The sequence below is a fragment of the Elephas maximus genome, chromosome 19 (genome assembly GCF_024166365.1).
Source record: "Elephas maximus indicus isolate mEleMax1 chromosome 19, mEleMax1 primary haplotype, whole genome shotgun sequence".
Taxonomy (NCBI): domain Eukaryota; kingdom Metazoa; phylum Chordata; class Mammalia; order Proboscidea; family Elephantidae; genus Elephas; species Elephas maximus.
Window position 1 is genome coordinate 83,326,191 of NC_064837.1, and position 20,100 is coordinate 83,346,290.

The window sequence follows — 20,100 nt, forward strand, 5'->3', positions numbered from 1 at the left end:
TCGGCAGATCTGCCCTTCGCGAAGGGCCGTTTTCCCCCGGAGAACTGCCTCGCCGTAGCCCGGTTCTGGAAGTGGAACGAGTATGCAGTGTTAGCGTTCAGCTATTGTGAAGGCTCGCTTTGGCCCAGGGCAAACGAAGCGCCGGGGGAAATCTTAGCAGAGCCCGGCGCCTTTCCACGGTTCAAAGCGTGGAACTGCAGACTCTTTTGCAAAGAAGAGAGCGCCCAGGCAACAGCAGCCCGCACGTTTCTCAGTGAAAGGGAGAACTCCCTGACTTCATCCGGTCCTCTGAGCAAAGCAGGCAGAGGGAGAGAAACTTTCTTTCCTTCCTCTTTCCTGCCACGAATTCCTCATTTGCTCTTGCAAACGCAGGGCTTCTTCGGAAAAACTACGCCGCGGTGCAGGGATCCTTCCAGAGGAGCAACGACATAGTTTGAGCTGGAAGGGCTTGGCAGAGCAGCTGGGGAGAAAAGGCCTCTTGCTATTCTCTTTTCTTTCTGCCTGAATGCGGTCAATTCGCACTTGCCAAAGCAAGGTTTCCCAGCACAAACTACAAAGCAGCAGCTCTCTCCTGGCAGAGGAAATCCCATGCAGTTCTGCCCTTGCGAGATAGTGTTGCTACAGTGAGGCCCAGGGAAAACACACTGCCTAGAGAAATCCTAGCAAAGCCCTGTGTTTCCCCACAGGAATGTATGTCACTTTCAGTTCTTTGCCAGCAACGGAGCTCAGAGGCAACGTCAGATTGTGTGTATCTCAGGGAGAGAAAGAACACTGTGACTTCCCCCGTTCCTCTGACGAAAGCGGTTAGAGGGAGAAAAGCGTCCTTTGCTTTCGCTTTCCCGCAATGAGCTCGGCAGATCTGCCCTTCGCGAAGGGCCGTTTTCCCCCGGAGAACTGCCTTGCCGTAGCCCGGTTCTGGAAGTGGAACGAGTATGCAGTGTTAGCGTTCAGCTATTGTGAAGGCTCGCTTTGGCCCAGGGCAAACGAAGCGCCGGGGGAAATCTTAGCAGAGCCCGGCGCCTTTCCACGGTTCAAAGCGTGGAACTGCAGACTCTTTTGCAAAGAAGAGAGCGCCCAGGCAACAGCAGCCCGCACGTTTCTCAGTGAAAGGGAGAACTCCCTGACTTCATCCGGTCCTCTGAGCAAAGCAGGCAGAGGGAGAGAAACTTTCTTTCCTTCCTCTTTCCTGCCACGAATTCCTCATTTGCTCTTGCAAACGCAGGGCTTCTTCGGAAAAACTACGCCGCGGTGCAGGGATCCTTCCAGAGGAGCAACGACATAGTTTGAGCTGGAAGGGCTTGGCAGAGCAGCCGGGGTGAAGAGGCCTCTTGCTATTCTCTTTTCTTTCTGCCTGAATGCGGTCAATTCGCACTTGCCAAAGCAAGGTTTCCCAGCACAAACTACAAAGCAGCAGCTCTCTCCTGGCGGAGGAAATCCCATGCAGTTCTGCCCTGGCGAGATCGTGTTGCTACAGTGAGGCCCAGGGAAAACACACTGCCTAGAGAAATCCTAGCAAAGCCCTGTGTTTCCCCACAGGAATGTATGTCACTTTCAGTTCTTTGCCAGCAACGGAGCTCAGAGGCAACGTCAGATTGTGTGTATCTCAGGGAGAGAAAGAACACTGTGACTTCCCCCGTTCCTCTGACGAAAGCGGTTAGAGGGAGAAAAGCGTCCTTTGCTTTCGCTTTCCCGCAATGAGCTCGGCAGATCTGCCCTTCGCGAAGGGCCGTTTTCCCCCGGAGAACTGCCTCGCCGTAGCCCGGTTCTGGAAGTGGAACGAGTATGCAGTGTTAGCGTTCAGCTATTGTGAAGGCTCGCTTTGGCCCAGGGCAAACGAAGCGCCGGGGGAAATCTTAGCAGAGCCCGGCGCCTTTCCACGGTTCAAAGCGTGGAACTGCAGACTCTTTTGCAAAGAAGAGAGCGCCCAGGCAACAGCAGCCCGCACGTTTCTCAGTGAAAGGGAGAACTCCCTGACTTCATCCGGTCCTCTGAGCAAAGCAGGCAGAGGGAGAGAAACTTTCTTTCCTTCCTCTTTCCTGCCACGAATTCCTCATTTGCTCTTGCAAACGCAGGGCTTCTTCGGAAAAACTACGCCGCGGTGCAGGGATCCTTCCAGAGGAGCAACGACATAGTTTGAGCTGGAAGGGCTTGGCAGAGCAGCCGGGGGGAAAAGGCCTCTTGCTATTCTCTTTTCTTTCTGCCTGAATGCGGTCAATTCGCACTTGCCAAAGCAAGGTTTCCCAGCACAAACTACAAAGCAGCAGCTCTCTCCTGGCAGAGGAAGTGCCATGCAGTGTTGCCCTGGCGAGATCGTGTTGCTACAGTGAGGCCCAGGGAAAACACACTGCCTAGAGAAATCCTAGCAAAGCCCTGTGTTTCCCCACAGGAATGTATGTCACTTTCAGTTCTTTGCCAGCAACGGAGCTCAGAGGCAACGTCAGATTGTGTGTATCTCAGGGAGAGAAAGAACACTGTGACTTCCCCCGTTCCTCTGACGAAAGCGGTTAGAGGGAGAAAAGCGTCCTTTGCTTTCGCTTTCCCGCAATGAGCTCGGCAGATCTGCCCTTCGCGAAGGGCCGTTTTCCCCCGGAGAACTGCCTCGCCGTAGCCCGGTTCTGGAAGTGGAACGAGTATGCAGTGTTAGCGTTCAGCTATTGTGAAGGCTCGCTTTGGCCCAGGGCAAACGAAGCGCCGGGGGAAATCTTAGCAGAGCCCGGCGCCTTTCCACGGTTCAAAGCGTGGAACTGCAGACTCTTTTGCAAAGAAGAGAGCGCCCAGGCAACAGCAGCCCGCACGTTTCTCAGTGAAAGGGAGAACTCCCTGACTTCATCCGGTCCTCTGAGCAAAGCAGGCAGAGGGAGAGAAACTTTCTTTCCTTCCTCTTTCCTGCCACGAATTCCTCATTTGCTCTTGCAAACGCAGGGCTTCTTCGGAAAAACTACGCCGCGGTGCAGGGATCCTTCCAGAGGAGCAACGACATAGTTTGAGCTGGAAGGGCTTGGCAGAGCAGCTGGGGAGAAAAGGCCTCTTGCTATTCTCTTTTCTTTCTGCCTGAATGCGGTCAATTCGCACTTGCCAAAGCAAGGTTTCCCAGCACAAACTACAAAGCAGCAGCTCTCTCCTGGCAGAGGAAATCCCATGCAGTTCTGCCCTTGCGAGATAGTGTTGCTACAGTGAGGCCCAGGGAAAACACACTGCCTAGAGAAATCCTAGCAAAGCCCTGTGTTTCCCCACAGGAATGTATGTCACTTTCAGTTCTTTGCCAGCAACGGAGCTCAGAGGCAACGTCAGATTGTGTGTATCTCAGGGAGAGAAAGAACACTGTGACTTCCCCCGTTCCTCTGACGAAAGCGGTTAGAGGGAGAAAAGCGTCCTTTGCTTTCGCTTTCCCGCAATGAGCTCGGCAGATCTGCCCTTCGCGAAGGGCCGTTTTCCCCCGGAGAACTGCCTTGCCGTAGCCCGGTTCTGGAAGTGGAACGAGTATGCAGTGTTAGCGTTCAGCTATTGTGAAGGCTCGCTTTGGCCCAGGGCAAACGAAGCGCCGGGGGAAATCTTAGCAGAGCCCGGCGCCTTTCCACGGTTCAAAGCGTGGAACTGCAGACTCTTTTGCAAAGAAGAGAGCGCCCAGGCAACAGCAGCCCGCACGTTTCTCAGTGAAAGGGAGAACTCCCTGACTTCATCCGGTCCTCTGAGCAAAGCAGGCAGAGGGAGAGAAACTTTCTTTCCTTCCTCTTTCCTGCCACGAATTCCTCATTTGCTCTTGCAAACGCAGGGCTTCTTCGGAAAAACTACGCCGCGGTGCAGGGATCCTTCCAGAGGAGCAACGACATAGTTTGAGCTGGAAGGGCTTGGCAGAGCAGCCGGGGTGAAGAGGCCTCTTGCTATTCTCTTTTCTTTCTGCCTGAATGCGGTCAATTCGCACTTGCCAAAGCAAGGTTTCCCAGCACAAACTACAAAGCAGCAGCTCTCTCCTGGCGGAGGAAATCCCATGCAGTTCTGCCCTGGCGAGATCGTGTTGCTACAGTGAGGCCCAGGGAAAACACACTGCCTAGAGAAATCCTAGCAAAGCCCTGTGTTTCCCCACAGGAATGTATGTCACTTTCAGTTCTTTGCCAGCAACGGAGCTCAGAGGCAACGTCAGATTGTGTGTATCTCAGGGAGAGAAAGAACACTGTGACTTCCCCCGTTCCTCTGACGAAAGCGGTTAGAGGGAGAAAAGCGTCCTTTGCTTTCGCTTTCCCGCAATGAGCTCGGCAGATCTGCCCTTCGCGAAGGGCCGTTTTCCCCCGGAGAACTGCCTCGCCGTAGCCCGGTTCTGGAAGTGGAACGAGTATGCAGTGTTAGCGTTCAGCTATTGTGAAGGCTCGCTTTGGCCCAGGGCAAACGAAGCGCCGGGGGAAATCTTAGCAGAGCCCGGCGCCTTTCCACGGTTCAAAGCGTGGAACTGCAGACTCTTTTGCAAAGAAGAGAGCGCCCAGGCAACAGCAGCCCGCACGTTTCTCAGTGAAAGGGAGAACTCCCTGACTTCATCCGGTCCTCTGAGCAAAGCAGGCAGAGGGAGAGAAACTTTCTTTCCTTCCTCTTTCCTGCCACGAATTCCTCATTTGCTCTTGCAAACGCAGGGCTTCTTCGGAAAAACTACGCCGCGGTGCAGGGATCCTTCCAGAGGAGCAACGACATAGTTTGAGCTGGAAGGGCTTGGCAGAGCAGCTGGGGAGAAAAGGCCTCTTGCTATTCTCTTTTCTTTCTGCCTGAATGCGGTCAATTCGCACTTGCCAAAGCAAGGTTTCCCAGCACAAACTACAAAGCAGCAGCTCTCTCCTGGCAGAGGAAATCCCATGCAGTTCTGCCCTGGCGAGATCGTGTTGCTACAGTGAGGCCCAGGGAAAACACACTGCCTAGAGAAATCCTAGCAAAGCCCTGTGTTTCCCCACAGGAATGTATGTCACTTTCAGTTCTTTGCCAGCAACGGAGCTCAGAGGCAACGTCAGATTGTGTGTATCTCAGGGAGAGAAAGAACACTGTGACTTCCCCCGTTCCTCTGACGAAAGCGGTTAGAGGGAGAAAAGCGTCCTTTGCTTTCGCTTTCCCGCAATGAGCTCGGCAGATCTGCCCTTCGCGAAGGGCCGTTTTCCCCCGGAGAACTGCCTTGCCGTAGCCCGGTTCTGGAAGTGGAACGAGTATGCAGTGTTAGCGTTCAGCTATTGTGAAGGCTCGCTTTGGCCCAGGGCAAACGAAGCGCCGGGGGAAATCTTAGCAGAGCCCGGCGCCTTTCCACGGTTCAAAGCGTGGAACTGCAGACTCTTTTGCAAAGAAGAGAGCGCCCAGGCAACAGCAGCCCGCACGTTTCTCAGTGAAAGGGAGAACTCCCTGACTTCATCCGGTCCTCTGAGCAAAGCAGGCAGAGGGAGAGAAACTTTCTTTCCTTCCTCTTTCCTGCCACGAATTCCTCATTTGCTCTTGCAAACGCAGGGCTTCTTCGGAAAAACTACGCCGCGGTGCAGGGATCCTTCCAGAGGAGCAACGACATAGTTTGAGCTGGAAGGGCTTGGCAGAGCAGCCGGGGTGAAGAGGCCTCTTGCTATTCTCTTTTCTTTCTGCCTGAATGCGGTCAATTCGCACTTGCCAAAGCAAGGTTTCCCAGCACAAACTACAAAGCAGCAGCTCTCTCCTGGCGGAGGAAATCCCATGCAGTTCTGCCCTGGCGAGATCGTGTTGCTACAGTGAGGCCCAGGGAAAACACACTGCCTAGAGAAATCCTAGCAAAGCCCTGTGTTTCCCCACAGGAATGTATGTCACTTTCAGTTCTTTGCCAGCAACGGAGCTCAGAGGCAACGTCAGATTGTGTGTATCTCAGGGAGAGAAAGAACACTGTGACTTCCCCCGTTTCTCTGACGAAAGCGGTTAGAGGGAGAAAAGCGTCCTTTGCTTTCGCTTTCCCGCAATGAGCTCGGCAGATCTGCCCTTCGCGAAGGGCCGTTTTCCCCCGGAGAACTGCCTCGCCGTAGCCCGGTTCTGGAAGTGGAACGAGTATGCAGTGTTAGCGTTCAGCTATTGTGAAGGCTCGCTTTGGCCCAGGGCAAACGAAGCGCCGGGGGAAATCTTAGCAGAGCCCGGCGCCTTTCCACGGTTCAAAGCGTGGAACTGCAGACTCTTTTGCAAAGAAGAGAGCGCCCAGGCAACAGCAGCCCGCACGTTTCTCAGTGAAAGGGAGAACTCCCTGACTTCATCCGGTCCTCTGAGCAAAGCAGGCAGAGGGAGAGAAACTTTCTTTCCTTCCTCTTTCCTGCCACGAATTCCTCATTTGCTCTTGCAAACGCAGGGCTTCTTCGGAAAAACTACGCCGCGGTGCAGGGATCCTTCCAGAGGAGCAACGACATAGTTTGAGCTGGAAGGGCTTGGCAGAGCAGCCGGGGGGAAAAGGCCTCTTGCTATTCTCTTTTCTTTCTGCCTGAATGCGGTCAATTCGCACTTGCCAAAGCAAGGTTTCCCAGCACAAACTACAAAGCAGCAGCTCTCTCCTGGCAGAGGAAGTGCCATGCAGTGTTGCCCTGGCGAGATAGTGTTGCTACAGTGAGGCCCAGGGAAAACACACTGCCTAGAGAAATCCTAGCAAAGCCCTGTGTTTCCCCACAGGAATGTATGTCACTTTCAGTTCTTTGCCAGCAACGGAGCTCAGAGGCAACGTCAGATTGTGTGTATCTCAGGGAGAGAAAGAACACTGTGACTTCCCCCGTTCCTCTGACGAAAGCGGTTAGAGGGAGAAAAGCGTCCTTTGCTTTCGCTTTCCCGCAATGAGCTCGGCAGATCTGCCCTTCGCGAAGGGCCGTTTTCCCCCGGAGAACTGCCTCGCCGTAGCCCGGTTCTGGAAGTGGAACGAGTATGCAGTGTTAGCGTTCAGCTATTGTGAAGGCTCGCTTTGGCCCAGGGCAAACGAAGCGCCGGGGGAAATCTTAGCAGAGCCCGGCGCCTTTCCACGGTTCAAAGCGTGGAACTGCAGACTCTTTTGCAAAGAAGAGAGCGCCCAGGCAACAGCAGCCCGCACGTTTCTCAGTGAAAGGGAGAACTCCCTGACTTCATCCGGTCCTCTGAGCAAAGCAGGCAGAGGGAGAGAAACTTTCTTTCCTTCCTCTTTCCTGCCACGAATTCCTCATTTGCTCTTGCAAACGCAGGGCTTCTTCGGAAAAACTACGCCGCGGTGCAGGGATCCTTCCAGAGGAGCAACGACATAGTTTGAGCTGGAAGGGCTTGGCAGAGCAGCTGGGGAGAAAAGGCCTCTTGCTATTCTCTTTTCTTTCTGCCTGAATGCGGTCAATTCGCACTTGCCAAAGCAAGGTTTCCCAGCACAAACTACAAAGCAGCAGCTCTCTCCTGGCAGAGGAAATCCCATGCAGTTCTGCCCTTGCGAGATAGTGTTGCTACAGTGAGGCCCAGGGAAAACACACTGCCTAGAGAAATCCTAGCAAAGCCCTGTGTTTCCCCACAGGAATGTATGTCACTTTCAGTTCTTTGCCAGCAACGGAGCTCAGAGGCAACGTCAGATTGTGTGTATCTCAGGGAGAGAAAGAACACTGTGACTTCCCCCGTTCCTCTGACGAAAGCGGTTAGAGGGAGAAAAGCGTCCTTTGCTTTCGCTTTCCCGCAATGAGCTCGGCAGATCTGCCCTTCGCGAAGGGCCGTTTTCCCCCGGAGAACTGCCTCGCCGTAGCCCGGTTCTGGAAGTGGAACGAGTATGCAGTGTTAGCGTTCAGCTATTGTGAAGGCTCGCTTTGGCCCAGGGCAAACGAAGCGCCGGGGGAAATCTTAGCAGAGCCCGGCGCCTTTCCACGGTTCAAAGCGTGGAACTGCAGACTCTTTTGCAAAGAAGAGAGCGCCCAGGCAACAGCAGCCCGCACGTTTCTCAGTGAAAGGGAGAACTCCCTGACTTCATCCGGTCGTCTGAGGAAAGCAGGCAGAGGGAGAGAAACTTTCTTTCCTTCCTCTTTCCTGCCACGAATTCCTCATTTGCTCTTGCAAACGCAGGGCTTCTTCGGAAAAACTACGCCGCGGTGCAGGGATCCTTCCAGAGGAGCAACGACATAGTTTGAGCTGGAAAGGCTTGGCAGAGCAGCCGGGGGGAAAAGGCCTCTTGCTATTCTCTTTTCTTTCTGCCTGAATGCGGTCAATTCGCACTTGCCAAAGCAAGGTTTCCCAGCACAAACTACAAAGCAGCAGCTCTCTCCTGGCAGAGGAAGTGCCATGCAGTGTTGCCCTGGCGAGATAGTGTTGCTACAGTGAGGCCCAGGGAAAACACACTGCCTAGAGAAATCCTAGCAAAGCCCTGTGTTTCCCCACAGGAATGTATGTCACTTTCAGTTCTTTGCCAGCAACGGAGCTCAGAGGCAACGTCAGATTGTGTGTATCTCAGGGAGAGAAAGAACACTGTGACTTCCCCCGTTCCTCTGACGAAAGCGGTTAGAGGGAGAAAAGCGTCCTTTGCTTTCGCTTTCCCGCAATGAGCTCGGCAGATCTGCCCTTCGCGAAGGGCCGTTTTCCCCCGGAGAACTGCCTCGCCGTAGCCCGGTTCTGGAAGTGGAACGAGTATGCAGTGTTAGCGTTCAGCTATTGTGAAGGCTCGCTTTGGCCCAGGGCAAACGAAGCGCCGGGGGAAATCTTAGCAGAGCCCGGCGCCTTTCCACGGTTCAAAGCGTGGAACTGCAGACTCTTTTGCAAAGAAGAGAGCGCCCAGGCAACAGCAGCCCGCACGTTTCTCAGTGAAAGGGAGAACTCCCTGACTTCATCCGGTCCTCTGAGCAAAGCAGGCAGAGGGAGAGAAACTTTCTTTCCTTCCTCTTTCCTGCCACGAATTCCTCATTTGCTCTTGCAAACGCAGGGCTTCTTCGGAAAAACTACGCCGCGGTGCAGGGATCCTTCCAGAGGAGCAACGACATAGTTTGAGCTGGAAGGGCTTGGCAGAGCAGCCGGGGAGAAAAGGCCTCTTGCTATTCTCTTTTCTTTCTGCCTGAATGCGGTCAATTCGCACTTGCCAAAGCAAGGTTTCCCAGCACAAACTACAAAGCAGCAGCTCTCTCCTGGCAGAGGAAATCCCATGCAGTTCTGCCCTTGCGAGATAGTGTTGCTACAGTGAGGCCCAGGGAAAACACACTGCCTAGAGAAATCCTAGCAAAGCCCTGTGTTTCCCCACAGGAATGTATGTCACTTTCAGTTCTTTGCCAGCAACGGAGCTCAGAGACAACGTCAGATTGTGTGTATCTCAGGGAGAGAAAGAACACTGTGACTTCCCCCGTTCCTCTGACGAAAGCGGTTAGAGGGAGAAAAGCGTCCTTTGCTTTCGCTTTCCCGCAATGAGCTCGGCAGATCTGCCCTTCGCGAAGGGCCGTTTTCCCCCGGAGAACTGCCTCGCCGTAGCCCGGTTCTGAAAGTGGAACGAGTATGCAGTGTTAGCGTTCAGCTATTGTGAAGGCTCGCTTTGGCCCAGGGCAAACGAAGCGCCGGGGGAAATCTTAGCAGAGCCCGGCGCCTTTCCACGGTTCAAAGCGTGGAACTGCAGACTCTTTTGCAAAGAAGAGAGCGCCCAGGCAACAGCAGCAAGCACGTTTCTCAGTGAAAGGGAGAACTCCCTGACTTCATCCGGTCCTCTGAGCAAAGCAGGCAGAGGGAGAGAAACTTTCTTTCCTTCCTCTTTCCTGCCACGAATTCCTCATTTGCTCGTGCAAACGCAGGGCTTCTTCGGAAAAACTACGCCGCGGTGCAGGGATCCTTCCAGAGGAGCAACGACATAGTTTGAGCTGGAAGGGCTTGGCAGAGCAGCCGGGGAGAAAAGGCCTCTTGCTATTCTCTTTTCTTTCTGCCTGAATGCGGTCAATTCGCACTTGCCAAAGCAAGGTTTCCCAGCACAAACTACAGAGCAGCAGCTCTCTCCTGGCGGAGGAAGTGCCATGCAGTGTTGCCCTGGCGAGATAGTGTTGCTACAGTGAGGCCCAGGGAAAACACACTGCCTAGAGAAATCCTAGCAAAGCCCTGTGTTTCCCCACAGGAATGTATGTCACTTTCAGTTCTTTGCCAGCAACGGAGCTCAGAGGCAACGTCAGATTGTGTGTATCTCAGGGAGAGAAAGAACACTGTGACTTCCCCCGTTCCTCTGACGAAAGCGGTTAGAGGGAGAAAAGCGTCCTTTGCTTTCGCTTTCCCGCAATGAGCTCGGCAGATCTGCCCTTCGCGAAGGGCCGTTTTCCCCCGGAGAACTGCCTCGCCGTAGCCCGGTTCTGGAAGTGGAACGAGTATGCAGTGTTAGCGTTCAGCTATTGTGAAGGCTCGCTTTGGCCCAGGGCAAACGAAGCGCCGGGGGAAATCTTAGCAGAGCCCGGCGCCTTTCCACGGTTCAAAGCGTGGAACTGCAGACTCTTTTGCAAAGAAGAGAGCGCCCAGGCAACAGCAGCCCGCACGTATCTCAGTGAAAGGGAGAACTCCCTGACTTCATCCGGTCCTCTGAGCAAAGCAGGCAGAGGGAGAGAAACTTTCTTTCCTTCCTCTTTCCTGCCACGAATTCCTCATTTGCCCGTGCAAACGCAGGGCTTCTTCGGAAAAACTACGCCGCGGTGCAGGGATCCTTCCAGAGGAGCAACGACATAGTTTGAGCTGGAAGGGCTTGGCAGAGCAGCCGGGGAGAAAAGGCCTCTTGCTATTCTCTTTTCTTTCTGCCTGAATGCGGTCAATTCGCACTTGCCAAAGCAAGGTTTCCCAGCACAAACTACAAAGCAGCAGCTCTCTCCTGGCAGAGGAAATCCCATGCAGTTCTGCCCTTGCGAGATCGTGTTGCTACAGTGAGGCCCAGGGAAAACACACTGCCTAGAGAAATCCTAGCAAAGCCCTGTGTTTCCCCACAGGAATGTATGTCACTTTCAGTTCTTTGCCAGCAACGGAGCTCAGAGGCAACGTCAGATTGTGTGTATCTCAGGGAGAGAAAGAACACTGTGACTTCCCCCGTTCCTCTGACGAAAGCGGTTAGAGGGAGAAAAGCGTCCTTTGCTTTCGCTTTCCCGCAATGAGCTCGGCAGATCCGCCCTTCGCGAAGGGCCGTTTTCCCCCGGAGAACTGCCTCGCCGTAGCCCGGTTCTGGAAGTGGAACGAGTATGCAGTGTTAGCGTTCAGCTATTGTGAAGGCTCGCTTTGGCCCAGGGCAAACGAAGCGCCGGGGGAAATCTTAGCAGAGCCCGGCGCCTTTCCACGGTTCAAAGCGTGGAACTGCAGACTCTTTTGCAAAGAAGAGAGCGCCCAGGCAACAGCAGCCCGCACGTTTCTCAGTGAAAGGGAGAACTCCCTGACTTCATCCGGTCCTCTGAGCAAAGCAGGCAGAGGGAGAGAAACATTCTTTCCTTCCTCTTTCCTGCCACGAATTCCTCATTTGCTCTTGCAAACGCAGGGCTTCTTCGGAAAAACTACGCCGCGGTGCAGGGATCCTTCCAGAGGAGCAACGACATAGTTTGAGCTGGAAGGGCTTGGCAGAGCAGCCGGGGAGAAGAGGCCTCTTGCTATTCTCTTTTCTTTCTGCCTGAATGCGGTCAATTCGCACTTGCCAAAGCAAGGTTTCCCAGCACAAACTACAAAGCAGCAGCTCTCTCCTGGCAGAGGAAATCCCATGCAGTTCTCCCCTTGCGAGATCGTGTTGCTACAGTGAGGCCCAGGGAAAACACACTGCCTAGAGAAATCCTAGCAAAGCCCTGTGTTTCCCCACAAGAATGTATGTCACTTTCAGTTCTTTGCCAGCAACGGAGCTCAGAGGCAACGTCAGATTGTGTGTATCTCAGGGAGAGAAAGAACACTGTGACTTCCCCCGTTCCTCTGACGAAAGCGGTTAGAGGGAGAAAAGCGTCCTTTGCTTTCGCTTTCCCGCAATGAGCTCGGCAGATCTGCCCTTCGCGAAGGGCCGTTTTCCCCCGGAGAACTGCCTCGCCGTAGCCCGGTTCTGGAAGTGGAACGAGTATGCAGTGTTAGCGTTCAGCTATTGTGAAGGCTCGCTTTGGCCCAGGGCAAACGAAGCGCCGGGGGAAATCTTAGCAGAGCCCGGCGCCTTTCCACGGTTCAAAGCGTGGAACTGCAGACTCTTTTGCAAAGAAGAGAGCGCCCAGGCAACAGCAGCCCGCACGTTTCTCAGTGAAAGGGAGAACTCCCTGACTTCATCCGGTCCTCTGAGCAAAGCAGGCAGAGGGAGAGAAACTTTCTTTCCTTCCTCTTTCCTGCCACGAATTCCTCATTTGCTCTTGCAAACGCAGGGCTTCTTCGGAAAAACTACGCCGCGGTGCAGGGATCCTTCCAGAGGAGCAACGACATAGTTTGAGCTGGAAGGGCTTGGCAGAGCAGCCGGGGAGAAGAGGCCTCTTGCTATTCTCTTTTCTTTCTGCCTGAATGCGGTCAATTCGCACTTGCCAAAGCAAGGTTTCCCAGCACAAACTACAAAGCAGCAGCTCTCTCCTGGCGGAGGAAATCCCATGCAGTTCTGCCCTGGCGAGATCGTGTTGCTACAGTGAGGCCCAGGGAAAACACACTGCCTAGAGAAATCCTAGCAAAGCCCTGTGTTTCCCCACAAGAATGTATGTCACTTTCAGTTCTTTGCCAGCAACGGAGCTCAGAGGCAACGTCAGATTGTGTGTATCTCAGGGAGAGAAAGAACACTGTGACTTCCCCCGTTCCTCTGACGAAAGCGGTTAGAGGGAGAAAAGCGTCCTTTGCTTTCGCTTTCCCGCAATGAGCTCGGCAGATCTGCCCTTCGCGAAGGGCCGTTTTCCCCCGGAGAACTGCCTCGCCGTAGCCCGGTTCTGGAAGTGGAACGAGTATGCAGTGTTAGCGTTCAGCTATTGTGAAGGCTCGCTTTGGCCCAGGGCAAACGAAGCGCCGGGGGAAATCTTAGCAGAGCCCGGCGCCTTTCCACGGTTCAAAGCGTGGAACTGCAGACTCTTTTGCAAAGAAGAGAGCGCCCAGGCAACAGCAGCCCGCACGTTTCTCAGTGAAAGGGAGAACTCCCTGACTTCATCCGGTCCTCTGAGCAAAGCAGGCAGAGGGAGAGAAACTTTCTTTCCTTCCTCTTTCCTGCCACGAATTCCTCATTTGCTCTTGCAAACGCAGGGCTTCTTCGGAAAAACTACGCCGCGGTGCAGGGATCCTTCCAGAGGAGCAACGACATAGTTTGAGCTGGAAGAGCTTGGCAGAGCAGCTGGGGAGAAAAGGCCTCTTGCTATTCTCTTTTCTTTCTGCCTGAATGCGGTCAATTCGCACTTGCCAAAGCAAGGTTTCCCAGCACAAACTACAAAGCAGCAGCTCTCTCCTGGCGGAGGAAGTGCCATGCAGTGTTGCCCTGGCGAGATAGTGTTGCTACAGTGAGGCCCAGGGAAAACACACTGCCTAGAGAAATCCTAGCAAAGCCCTGTGTTTCCCCACAGGAATGTATGTCACTTTCAGTTCTTTGCCAGCAACGGAGCTCAGAGGCAACGTCAGATTGTGTGTATCTCAGGGAGAGAAAGAACACTGTGACTTCCCCCGTTCCTCTGACGAAAGCGGTTAGAGGGAGAAAAGCGTCCTTTGCTTTCGCTTTCCCGCAATGAGCTCGGCAGATCTGCCCTTCGCGAAGGGCCGTTTTCCCCCGGAGAACTGCCTCGCCGTAGCCCGGTTCTGGAAGTGGAACGAGTATGCAGTGTTAGCGTTCAGCTATTGTGAAGGCTCGCTTTGGCCCAGGGCAATCGAAGCGCCGGGGGAAATCTTAGCAGAGCCCGGCGCCTTTCCACGGTTCAAAGCGTGGAACTGCAGACTCTTTTGCAAAGAAGAGAGCGCCCAGGCAACAGCAGCCCGCACGTTTCTCAGTGAAAGGGAGAACTCCCTGACTTCATCCAGTCCTCTGAGCAAAGCAGGCAGAGGGAGAGAAACTTTCTTTCCTTCCTCTTTCCTGCCACGAATTCCTCATTTGCTCGTGCAAACGCAGGGCTTCTTCGGAAAAACTACGCCGCGGTGCAGGGATCCTTCCAGAGGAGCAACAACATAGTTTGAGCTGGAAGGGCTTGGCAGAGCAGCCGGGGAAAAAAGGCCTCTTGCTATTCTCTTTTCTTTCTGCCTGAATGCGGTCAATTCGCACTTGCCAAAGCAAGGTTTCCCAGCACAAACTACAAAGCAGCAGCTCTCTCCTGGCGGAGGAAGTGCCATGCAGTGTTGCCCTGGCGAGATCGTATTGCTACAGTGAGGCCCAGGGAAAACACACTGCCTAGAGAAATCCTAGCAAAGCCCTGTGTTTCCCCACAGGAATGTATGTCACTTTCAGTTCTTTGCCAGCAACGGAGCTCAGAGGCAACGTCAGATTGTGTGTATCTCAGGGAGAGAAAGAACACTGTGACTTCCCCCGTTCCTCTGACGAAAGCGGTTAGAGGGAGAAAAGCGTCCTTTGCTTTCGCTTTCCCGCAATGAGCTCGGCAGATCTGCCCTTCGCGAAGGGCCGTTTTCCCCCGGAGAACTGCCTCGCCGTAGCCCGGTTCTGGAAGTGGAACGAGTATGCAGTGTTAGCGTTCAGCTATTGTGAAGGCTCGCTTTGGCCCAGGGCAAACGAAGCGCCGGGGGAAATCTTAGCAGAGCCCGGCGCCTTTCCACGGTTCAAAGCGTGGAACTGCAGACTCTTTTGCAAAGAAGAGAGCGCCCAGGCAACAGCAGCCCGCACGTTTCTCAGTGAAAGGGAGAACTCCCTGACTTCATCCGGTCCTCTGAGCAAAGCAGGCAGAGGGAGAGAAACTTTCTTTCCTTCCTCTTTCCTGCCACGAATTCCTCATTTGCTCTTGCAAACGCAGGGCTTCTTCGGAAAAACTACGCCGCGGTGCAGGGATCCTTCCAGAGGAGCAACGACATAGTTTGAGCTGGAAGGGCTTGGCAGAGCAGCTGGGGAGAAAAGGCCTCTTGCTATTCTCTTTTCTTTCTGCCTGAATGCGGTCAATTCGCACTTGCCAAAGCAAGGTTTCCCAGCACAAACTACAAAGCAGCAGCTCTCTCCTGGCAGAGGAAATCCCATGCAGTTCTGCCCTTGCGAGATAGTGTTGCTACAGTGAGGCCCAGGGAAAACACACTGCCTAGAGAAATCCTAGCAAAGCCCTGTGTTTCCCCACAGGAATGTATGTCACTTTCAGTTCTTTGCCAGCAACGGAGCTCAGAGGCAACGTCAGATTGTGTGTATCTCAGGGAGAGAAAGAACACTGTGACTTCCCCCGTTCCTCTGACGAAAGCGGTTAGAGGGAGAAAAGCGTCCTTTGCTTTCGCTTTCCCGCAATGAGCTCGGCAGATCTGCCCTTCGCGAAGGGCCGTTTTCCCCCGGAGAACTGCCTCGCCGTAGCCCGGTTCTGGAAGTGGAACGAGTATGCAGTGTTAGCGTTCAGCTATTGTGAAGGCTCGCTTTGGCCCAGGGCAAACGAAGCGCCGGGGGAAATCTTAGCAGAGCCCGGCGCCTTTCCACGGTTCAAAGCGTGGAACTGCAGACTCTTTTGCAAAGAAGAGAGCGCCCAGGCAACAGCAGCCCGCACGTTTCTCAGTGAAAGGGAGAACTCCCTGACTTCATCCGGTCCTCTGAGCAAAGCAGGCAGAGGGAGAGAAACTTTCTTTCCTTCCTCTTTCCTGCCACGAATTCCTCATTTGCTCTTGCAAACGCAGGGCTTCTTCGGAAAAACTACGCCGCGGTGCAGGGATCCTTCCAGAGGAGCAACGACATAGTTTGAGCTGGAAGGGCTTGGCAGAGCAGCTGGGGAGAAAAGGCCTCTTGCTATTCTCTTTTCTTTCTGCCTGAATGCGGTCAATTCGCACTTGCCAAAGCAAGGTTTCCCAGCACAAACTACAAAGCAGCAGCTCTCTCCTGGCGGAGGAAGTGCCATGCAGTGTTGCCCTGGCGAGATAGTGTTGCTACAGTGAGGCCCAGGGAAAACACACTGCCTAGAGAAATCCTAGCAAAGCCCTGTGTTTCCCCACAGGAATGTATGTCACTTTCAGTTCTTTGCCAGCAACGGAGCTCAGAGGCAACGTCAGATTGTGTGTATCTCAGGGAGAGAAAGAACACTGTGACTTCCCCCGTTCCTCTGACGAAAGCGGTTAGAGGGAGAAAAGCGTCCTTTGCTTTCGCTTTCCCGCAATGAGCTCGGCAGATCTGCCCTTCGCGAAGGGCCGTTTTCCCCCGGAGAACTGCCTCGCCGTAGCCCGGTTCTGGAAGTGGAACGAGTATGCAGTGTTAGCGTTCAGCTATTGTGAAGGCTCGCTTTGGCCCAGGGCAATCGAAGCGCCGGGGGAAATCTTAGCAGAGCCCGGCGCCTTTCCACGGTTCAAAGCGTGGAACTGCAGACTCTTTTGCAAAGAAGAGAGCGCCCAGGCAACAGCAGCCCGCACGTTTCTCAGTGAAAGGGAGAACTCCCTGACTTCATCCAGTCCTCTGAGCAAAGCAGGCAGAGGGAGAGAAACTTTCTTTCCTTCCTCTTTCCTGCCACGAATTCCTCATTTGCTCGTGCAAACGCAGGGCTTCTTCGGAAAAACTACGCCGCGGTGCAGGGATCCTTCCAGAGGAGCAACAACATAGTTTGAGCTGGAAGGGCTTGGCAGAGCAGCCGGGGAAAAAAGGCCTCTTGCTATTCTCTTTTCTTTCTGCCTGAATGCGGTCAATTCGCACTTGCCAAAGCAAGGTTTCCCAGCACAAACTACAAAGCAGCAGCTCTCTCCTGGCGGAGGAAGTGCCATGCAGTGTTGCCCTGGCGAGATCGTATTGCTACAGTGAGGCCCAGGGAAAACACACTGCCTAGAGAAATCCTAGCAAAGCCCTGTGTTTCCCCACAGGAATGTATGTCACTTTCAGTTCTTTGCCAGCAACGGAGCTCAGAGGCAACGTCAGATTGTGTGTATCTCAGGGAGAGAAAGAACACTGTGACTTCCCCCGTTCCTCTGACGAAAGCGGTTAGAGGGAGAAAAGCGTCCTTTGCTTTCGCTTTCCCGCAATGAGCTCGGCAGATCTGCCCTTCGCGAAGGGCCGTTTTCCCCCGGAGAACTGCCTCGCCGTAGCCCGGTTCTGGAAGTGGAACGAGTATGCAGTGTTAGCGTTCAGCTATTGTGAAGGCTCGCTTTGGCCCAGGGCAAACGAAGCGCCGGGGGAAATCTTAGCAGAGCCCGGCGCCTTTCCACGGTTCAAAGCGTGGAACTGCAGACTCTTTTGCAAAGAAGAGAGCGCCCAGGCAACAGCAGCCCGCACGTTTCTCAGTGAAAGGGAGAACTCCCTGACTTCATCCGGTCCTCTGAGCAAAGCAGGCAGAGGGAGAGAAACTTTCTTTCCTTCCTCTTTCCTGCCACGAATTCCTCATTTGCTCTTGCAAACGCAGGGCTTCTTCGGAAAAACTACGCCGCGGTGCAGGGATCCTTCCAGAGGAGCAACGACATAGTTTGAGCTGGAAGGGCTTGGCAGAGCAGCTGGGGAGAAAAGGCCTCTTGCTATTCTCTTTTCTTTCTGCCTGAATGCGGTCAATTCGCACTTGCCAAAGCAAGGTTTCCCAGCACAAACTACAAAGCAGCAGCTCTCTCCTGGCAGAGGAAATCCCATGCAGTTCTGCCCTTGCGAGATAGTGTTGCTACAGTGAGGCCCAGGGAAAACACACTGCCTAGAGAAATCCTAGCAAAGCCCTGTGTTTCCCCACAGGAATGTATGTCACTTTCAGTTCTTTGCCAGCAACGGAGCTCAGAGGCAACGTCAGATTGTGTGTATCTCAGGGAGAGAAAGAACACTGTGACTTCCCCCGTTCCTCTGACGAAAGCGGTTAGAGGGAGAAAAGCGTCCTTTGCTTTCGCTTTCCCGCAATGAGCTCGGCAGATCTGCCCTTCGCGAAGGGCCGTTTTCCCCCGGAGAACTGCCTCGCCGTAGCCCGGTTCTGGAAGTGGAACGAGTATGCAGTGTTAGCGTTCAGCTATTGTGAAGGCTCGCTTTGGCCCAGGGCAAACGAAGCGCCGGGGGAAATCTTAGCAGAGCCCGGCGCCTTTCCACGGTTCAAAGCGTGGAACTGCAGACTCTTTTGCAAAGAAGAGAGCGCCCAGGCAACAGCAGCCCGCACGTTTCTCAGTGAAAGGGAGAACTCCCTGACTTCATCCGGTCCTCTGAGCAAAGCAGGCAGAGGGAGAGAAACTTTCTTTCCTTCCTCTTTCCTGCCACGAATTCCTCATTTGCTCTTGCAAACGCAGGGCTTCTTCGGAAAAACTACGCCGCGGTGCAGGGATCCTTCCAGAGGAGCAACGACATAGTTTGAGCTGGAAGGGCTTGGCAGAGCAGCCGGGGAGAAGAGGCCTCTTGCTATTCTCTTTTCTTTCTGCCTGAATGCGGTCAATTCGCACTTGCCAAAGCAAGGTTTCCCAGCACAAACTACAAAGCAGCAGCTCTCTCCTGGCGGAGGAAATCCCATGCAGTTCTGCCCTGGCGAGATCGTGTTGCTACAGTGAGGCCCAGGGAAAACACACTGCCTAGAGAAATCCTAGCAAAGCCCTGTGTTTCCCCACAGGAATGTATGTCACTTTCAGTTCTTTGCCAGCAACGGAGCTCAGAGGCAACGTCAGATTGTGTGTATCTCAGGGAGAGAAAGAACACTGTGACTTCCCCCGTTCCTCTGACGAAAGCGGTTAGAGGGAGAAAAGCGTCCTTTGCTTTCGCTTTCCCGCAATGAGCTCGGCAGATCTGCCCTTCGCGAAGGGCCGTTTTCCCCCGGAGAACTGCCTCGCCGTAGCCCGGTTCTGGAAGTGGAACGAGTATGCAGTGTTAGCGTTCAGCTATTGTGAAGGCTCGCTTTGGCCCAGGGCAAACGAAGCGCCGGGGGAAATCTTAGCAGAGCCCGGCGCCTTTCCACGGTTCAAAGCGTGGAACTGCAGACTCTTTTGCAAAGAAGAGAGCGCCCAGGCAACAGCAGCCCGCACGTTTCTCAGTGAAAGGGAGAACTCCCTGACTTCATCCGGTCCTCTGAGCAAAGCAGGCAGAGGGAGAGAAACTTTCTTTCCTTCCTCTTTCCTGCCACGAATTCCTCATTTGCTCTTGCAAACGCAGGGCTTCTTCGGAAAAACTACGCCGCGGTGCAGGGATCCTTCCAGAGGAGCAACGACATAGTTTGAGCTGGAAGGGCTTGGCAGAGCAGCCGGGGAGAAAAGGCCTCTTGCTATTCTCTTTTCTTTCTGCCTGAATGCGGTCAATTCGCACTTGCCAAAGCAAGGTTTCCCAGCACAAACTACAAAGCAGCAGCTCTCTCCTGGCGGAGGAAGTGCCATGCAGTGTTGCCCTGGCGAGATAGTGTTGCTACAGTGAGGCCCAGGGAAAACACACTGCCTAGAGAAATCCTAGCAAAGCCCTGTGTTTCCCCACAGGAATGTATGTCACTTTCAGTTCTTTGCCAGCAACGGAGCTCAGAGGCAACGTCAGATTGTGTGTATCTCAGGGAGAGAAAGAACACTGTGACTTCCCCCGTTCCTCTGACGAAAGCGGTTAGAGGGAGAAAAGCGTCCTTTGCTTTCGCTTTCCCGCAATGAGCTCGGCAGATCTGCCCTTCGCGAAGGGCCGTTTTCCCCCGGAGAACTGCCTCGCCGTAGCCCGGTTCTGGAAGTGGAACGAGTATGCAGTGTTAGCGTTCAGCTATTGTGAAGGCTCGCTTTGGCCCAGGGCAAACGAAGCGCCGGGGGAAATCTTAGCAGAGCCCGGCGCCTTTCCACGGTTCAAAGCGTGGAACTGCAGACTCTTTTGCAAAGAAGAGAGCGCCCAGGCAACAGCAGCCCGCACGTTTCTCAGTGAAAGGGAGAACTCCCTGACTTCATCCGGTCCTCTGAGCAAAGCAGGCAGAGGGAGAGAAACTTTCTTTCCTTCCTCTTTCCTGCCACGAATTCCTCATTTGCTCTTGCAAACGCAGGGCTTCTTCGGAAAAACTACGCCGCGGTGCAGGGATCCTTCCAGAGGAGCAACGACATAGTTTGAGCTGGAAGGGCTTGGCAGAGCAGCCGGGGAGAAGAGGCCTCTTGCTATTCTCTTTTCTTTCTGCCTGAATGCGGTCAATTCGCACTTGCCAAAGCAAGGTTTCCCAGCACAAA